The sequence below is a fragment of the Phyllostomus discolor genome, chromosome 7, assembly GCF_004126475.2.
Source record: "Phyllostomus discolor isolate MPI-MPIP mPhyDis1 chromosome 7, mPhyDis1.pri.v3, whole genome shotgun sequence".
Classification (NCBI taxonomy): domain Eukaryota; kingdom Metazoa; phylum Chordata; class Mammalia; order Chiroptera; family Phyllostomidae; genus Phyllostomus; species Phyllostomus discolor.
Genome location: NC_040909.2, coordinates 82,959,147 through 82,966,674, shown reverse-complemented (window position 1 = coordinate 82,966,674; position 7,528 = coordinate 82,959,147).

Sequence of the window (7,528 nt, the reverse complement as noted above, 5' to 3'; positions counted from 1 at the left end):
GAACAACATACCTGTGTATAAAACAATGCATGAAGAAAAAAAAAGAAGTTAGAAAGTATTATGAACTGAATGAAATTGTTATTTCAACATATCAAAATTATTGGTGTGCAGATAAAACAGTACATAAAAGGAAATATATAGAATCAAACAAATTGACTTAAATCTTTATTTCCTACATGAAACCTACTTAATATAAAAAGGTACAAATAATCTGGCTGGTGTAGCTCAGTGGATTGAGTGTGGGCTGGAAACCAAAGTGTCCCAGGTTCGATTCCCAGCCAGGGTACATGCCTGGGTTGCAGGCCATAACCCCCAGCAACCACACATTGATGTTTCTCTTTCTATCTCTATCTTCCTCCCTTCCCCCTCTAAAAATAAATAAATAAAATCTTAAAAAAAAAAGGTACAAATAAGTCAAAAGTTAATGGACAAAGACAGAAAATAGAATAGTGTTTACCAGAGGTTGAAGGAGAAAAAAAGATGTTACACCCGTGACCACAGTTACATTTTTAATACCCTAGAAAAAGTAAGACTAGTCAAAAACAATTAGGACATAGTAATAAAAATGAAAGAAGGAACAATAAAATAAAACAATCAAAAATTCAATAAGATGAAATGCTATTTTTGAGATCAGTGAAACTGACAAAACTTTACCTAAACTCATAAGAAAAAACATTGAGAAAATACACAAATTACCAATATAAAATAAGATATGACATTTCTATTGATTCTACAAATACTACGTACGTATAAGGACATATTATAAATAAATATAAGTTAATAAGTTTGACAATGCAGATGAAAAACATAAATTCTTTGTGAGACAGAAATAACCAAAGATCATCCATAACCCACTAACACTATGACTACTATAAAAATTAAATTTCTTGCTAAAAACCATAGAAAGAAAACTCTAGGACCAGTAAGTCTCACTGATGAAGTCTACCAAAAAATTAAGGAAGAAATAACACCAATTTTACACAAATTCTTCCAATATATTCGAGAGGAAGAACACATTACAGATCATTCTCTGAAGTCAGCATCAGCCTGATACAAAAACCTGACAAAGTTATTACAAGAAAAAAATCAAACTAATGTCCCCCATAAAGAGAAGTAAAAATTCGTCATAAAAACTTTGCAAATCAAATTCAACAATACATAAAAAGAATAACACATCATAACTAAATGGGATTTATTTCAGGATTACAAGATGTTTTTAACATTCAAAAATTAACCAAGGTTATTCATAATATTAACAAATAAATAAGAAAAACCAAATGCTCATCTCAATATACAGAGAAAAATCATTTGGCAAAATCTATTATACATTCTTGATAAACACCTCCAGAAAATTAGAAATAGAAGGTTACTTTTTATTTTTTTATTGACAAGAGAGAGAGTGAGAGAGAAAGATTTGATGTTCCACTTATTTGTTTATTCATTCATTGGTTGATTCTTGTACTTATCCTGACCAGGGATCAAACCCACAACCTTTACATATCAGGTCAAAGCTCTAACCAACTGAGACACCCAGCTGGCTATAGCCTACAAGGGTACTTCTTGATCTTGACAAAGGACATCTATGAGCAACCTACAGTTAATATCATATTTAATGGTGAACACTGAATTCTATCCTTCTGAAGTTAGGAACAATACAAGGATGTCTCCTCTCAACTGTTTTTCAGTCCTGGCCTGGAGAATCTAACTCCTGTTGTGAGAGATAAAATTCATGATTCAGAGTAGTAAAACTGTGCTTACTGTTGGCACAATCTTACATCTTGCTGAACTTATTCACTTATTCAAACATGATAGCTAGAAGTAACTATCCAAAAAAACATGAAGGAATAAGCTGAAGTGGAGCACATAGTAACTACATTTTAAAATTTAAGGTAGATGAAAATAGTGTAAACTCATACAGGAATAGATTGCATTTGCAGTAGTTCAACGTAAATTCTATATCATGTATGTTCTTATGGTTTATTTACTGCTGGATCTCAGTGACTGCTCTGAATAGTCCAGTGAATAAAATACAGGCATAATGTAAAGATTGAGTTTATTTACTGATCATAATTTTAATAAAAATTCTTAGACGGAGACAATAGAATGGCCCCAAAGCTGCAATAATTGTTAGGCTTTGCATGACTTTCTCTAAAGAAAATCTTTTCTTTAAAAAAAAAATTGATTATGTTGTAGGAAATCACTGATACAGTTTTTATTTGATAAAATAAACTAGTTTACTTTACTATAACTTTATTCAAATGGACTGAGTTTACCAAGCCACATTCCAAGTAACTTCTAGTCTCTAGTCTGCTTTTATGAGCTCCAGGCACTTTTAAGTCTATCTCTGTACACAGCCCTTTTTAAATCAATGGAAACTCCCTGTTAAATCAACAACATGAGGATATGAATTTGAATGGAGAAAGTGACCCTTGAGACAATATTGATCTTGAAACTGAAAAATTATCTTAGTTATTATAGAACTCAGGGCAACACATTTCTTAGTTCAAGGTCAGTAAAGTTATGTGTTAAGGAATGTTTAAAGCAACCTTCATATTCAGCTACTCACTGGTGTATTAAACCTGAACTAAGATCTTAGGAATGAAGGTTATGAAAAAAATGTCAATAGAATAGTTTTCAAAGTAGTTTGTTAAGCTGGTTATTATGTGTAGCAATAGTTTTGAAACTACTGGAATGGAAACAAAAGAAAAAAGCTACCATTTCAATTTTTTAAGATGAGAAAACTAATTTTTAAAACTTCAATGAAGTAATGTTAATTGTATATTTTAATCCTCACCTGAGGATATGTTTTTATTAATTTTAGCAACAGAGACAGAGAAACATCAGTGTGAGAACAACATTGATTGCTTGTCTCACATACATGCTTCAACCAAGGATCAAACCCACAACCCAGGTATGTGCTCTGACCAGGAACTGAAACTGCAACTTTTTGGTGTACAGGACAATGTGCCAAACAACTGAGCCACTGGTCAGGGCATAATTATATATTTTACCTTAGTGACAAAATATCCATATCTTTTAAATTTGAATTAAAAAATAGTGTAGCGCACAGTAGCATTAATAATATTCACAACATTGTACAGCCATCACCACTCTCTACTTCCAAAACTTTTTCATCACTTCAAGCAGAAGTCTTTATCCATTAAGTGATAAATCCTTATTCATTCTACTTCAGTGCCTGATAACCTCTCATTTATCTCTCTCTTTGAATTATCCCATTTTAGATATTTCATAGAAATGGAATCAGGCAATATCTGCTCTTTTGTACCTGGCTTATTTCACTTAGCATAATGTACTCAAAGTCCCTGCATGTTGTAGCATGAATCATAATTTCATGCATTTCTATGGCTGAAGAAGAATCCACATATTGTACCCCACATTTTGTTTATCCATCTTTGATTGATAAACCCCTAAGTTGTTTCCAAGTTTTGGCTATTATAAATAATGCTTTTACCATTTTCATACAAGTATCAGTTTGAGGCCTGGTTTTCCACATCTCTTTTTTTATAACTAGTCAGTATCCTTTCAAATTTAAAGTTGTCCTGTTAGACGACATTTCATTCTCCAGATATTTATAAAAGTCTACACAGGAGGAGTGATTCACATCACTAAAAGCAAAAGACTTGGATTGCATTTATTTTCTCTCTATGCTCATCTCACACACCTGTGGTGTGTATATTGTCTATCTTTTCTGTGAGGATATGAAAGTGTCCTCTTCTGATATACTGAGAGTATAAACAAAGTCTCATTATTCAGCAGATTTTTTAAGTATCTACTGTTCTACCATGCATTGAACAAACCCCAATTATGAAATTGGGGATTTCAGAAAAAATTCATAAAAATTAATAACAATAAACAGTCATGGGCAAGATTAGAATTATACTATATATTAAAATTTTGGGGACTATTAGAAGACTAGACGCTTGGTAATTTCCTAGTTTCTATCCAGGAGCAAAGAATAACACGGCTCCGACTAGAATATTTAGCAAAATGTGTTACAAGAGAGAAGAGAAAAATAAGACAAAATCATAAAGCAAAAGCAGCAAATGTGAAACTGACAAGGCTTTTATGTATCAAAAAGTCAGAAAGAAAAAATATGTTGTCTCACTAAATCTTTTACTTGGCCTGCACCGTATGTCTCCCTGGAGCATGCATGCATCACCAAGTGAGACTAGCAGGAGAACTCTGCTCTACTATGTAACTAACCCCACCCAGTTCAGGTAAGTAGTAAATGGATCAAAAGAAGGATTGTGTGATACTGAATGACCTAATATAATTGGTTATTCACCCTCGTAAGCGTGGGCTTCCTGAGTAGCTTAATAAAGGAGAGCTTAGATCTGGCTTTAATTTTCAACTTAAAAATCCACTACTTCTACTTATCACATCATAAACTTTGTGTTTTAAAGTATCCTGTCATATTTACTGAGACAAATTAAATTTACTTAATCTCCAAAATTAAAATTCTATATAATAACATAACACTTGAAGCAGAACCTAATAAATAAGCAATTCTAACAACTAAAGAATGGGTATTATAGAAAAATATAGGAATTCAACACAGGCCTATCACTTGGGATCTATAATGTCAAATCAAACACTAATCACATAAGTAAAATCCAATGACATCAATTTTTTTGTCATGTCTCTTGGGGACTCACAGTGTTTAAAAACTAATCTTTCAATTCCCTGTTTTCCATATCTAAGAAAAAGGGTGTCTATATTCTTAGTGAGATACTTAGTTACATTGTTTTATTACTAAAGTTTTTGGTGCTTTTTTAACTCTAAAATATTACTGTAAGATATAACCTATGGAAATGAGCCAGTATCACAGTAAACATAATAATTGGAAAAGACACAGAACATTTATTTTTGCCACAGAACTGTGCAGTGTATTAATAGTATTTCATCAAACCAGCACAGATATGTGAAGAAATCCTAGAGATGTCTTTTATTTTAGAACTAATAATGATGATAATAATAAAATTTCTTTAATACAAAAACATTTAAGTGACATAAAATAGACAACTTAGTTTTGGAGAATCTCAAAGTCTGTTTTTAATAAACAGAAGATTTTAGTAATTTTTTCTTTTTTTTCAAAGACTTTATTTATTTATTTTTAGGAAGGGAAGGGGGGGGAGAGAGAGAGAGAGAGAGAGAGAGAGAGAGAGAGAGAGAGAGAGAGAGAGAGAGAGAGAGAGAGAGAGAAACATCAATGTGCGGTTGCTGGGGGTTATGGCCTGCAACCCAGGAATATACCCTAGCTGGGAATCGAACCTGGGACACTTTGGTTCCCAGCCCGCACTCAATCCACTGAGCTACGCCAGCCAGGGCTTAGTAATCTTTTCTTAATAAAAACTAAAGAAAAGCATACTGAGAGAAAAATAATTTGTACATGATTTTAGTGGAGAATTTTAATCCATGATTCATTACTAGTCACAGAATGGCCCAGCAGTACCCATCAGGGGTAAAACAAGATGCCTCACTCTGAACCACTTCTGATCCTGAAATGATTAAAACTAAAGTGGCACGTTTTGAGAACACAACGCTTATTCAAATAGCAATAACCCTAAGTCACTGAGTGAATGCTTCCTTGCACTTTCAACCCTTACATAAGTTCCTTGCCCTCGTCCACCTAATCTTCAGAAGAATGCCAAGCTGTCTTTCCAGTCTTCACACTAGTTCAAATCATTTCACTGAGTCCTGCATATATGTCCCCACCACAACCGTCATCTCCTGGTTACATACATATAAACATGGATAATACTGTTTTCCTCAAGACTGCTCCCGCAGTAACTCCTATACACCCAGCAGGTGCTTTTAATAGAAAAAAATAAAATAACAGCTGTGAGACTTGCAGTGATACTTCCTGTTGCCTAATTTATAAATAATACATGTTTAGATGTGGTAGATTGGAAAATGGCACCTAAGAGTCATCTGTCTCCTAATCCCCAGAAGCTGTGAATATGCTATTTTATGTGGCAAGTTAAATTTTGCAGATGAAGTTTTGAAGATGAAATTTGAGGAGAGATTATCCTGGATTACCCAGATGGATCCAATTTAATTGTATGAGTCCTTAGATGGAGAAGCTTTACCAGCTTGGATTAGAGGCAGACATGACTACAGGAGAATGGTCAGAGAAATGGGATGTTGTTAGTTTGAAGGAGGAGGATATGAGCCAAGGAGTATGGGTGGTCTGTAGAAGCCAGAGAAAGCAAGAAAATGAATTCTCCTCTGGAGCCTGGGAAGGAACACAGTCCTGCAGACACACTGGTTTTAGCCCAGAGAAACCTATGCCACCTTCCTGACCTAAAAAGCTATAAAATAATAAATTTGGTCTGTATTAAGCTACTAGTTTTTGATAATTTTTATGGAAGTGGATAATATTAATATAGGAGATAAATACATACCTATACCTGTGCCCATATCTATCTATATATATACATAAACATATATGTATCTATGTATGACAGATAAATATACATAAGAAGTTTAATAAAAATTTGAAGCCCTGGCTGGCATAGCTCAGTGGATTGAGCGCGGGCTGGGAACCAAAGTGTCCCAGGTTCGATTCCCAGCCAGGGTACATTCCTGGGTTGCAGGCCATAACCCCCAGCAACCACACATTGAAGTTTCTCTCTCTCTCTCTCTATGTCCCTCCCTTCCCTCTCTAAAAATAAATAAATAAAATCTTTAAAAAAAATTTGAAATGATACACACTTATTAGTGGTTATTTGTGATAGGCAAGGTCACTGAGGTTGATAATAGAAATAAAGGGAAAATTTGCTTTCTCAATATTCCAATTTTCAATTCTTCTAAATTCTGAAGTTTTCCTTTTAAAGAATAATTGTTACTTAAATGATGGGTATAAAAATGAATTTAATTTTTAAAAATCCAAATAAGTTATGGAAGTCTGAAGAATTGAAATCAATATAATTGAGAAAATTTACTTTCAAAACTATTGGACCATATCCTTTCCACCTATTTACACTCTTCTGGGTATTCAGCAGTGATTCTGGCTCCCAAAGTGAATATGGGCTCAATCTTAGTAAATTAACTATTTGCATAGATGAGGTTATGATTCACATTACATTATCTAAATTATAGTTCATTATAATAGTTTATTGAATTAATATCATGCCTGACAGTACCAACTATTAGTGTAAATTATAACTATTATTATTATTTATTAAATGCCATCTTGCATAGAAGGTCCTCATTCTTATGCATTCTGATCTCTCATTTAGATAAAACCCAAACTCTATTGTGTCTTTGATTATATGAAGTTTTTCTTAGCTTTAGTAAATCTGTCTCACCACTGCCTTTATAACTAAGTCTAAATTTAACATCCTCTACTAATACAGTATCTACCAGTAACATAAAACTGAGTTCTATGTCTTATTATTTTGTTGCCAATTTTGTCTTTCTTTCTGAAAGAGGTTTTGATCTTCCAGGAATGGAACCTCCTTCTGGATTCTCAACTTTGTCCTTTTAGAAGTTGGTAGAAAGCACT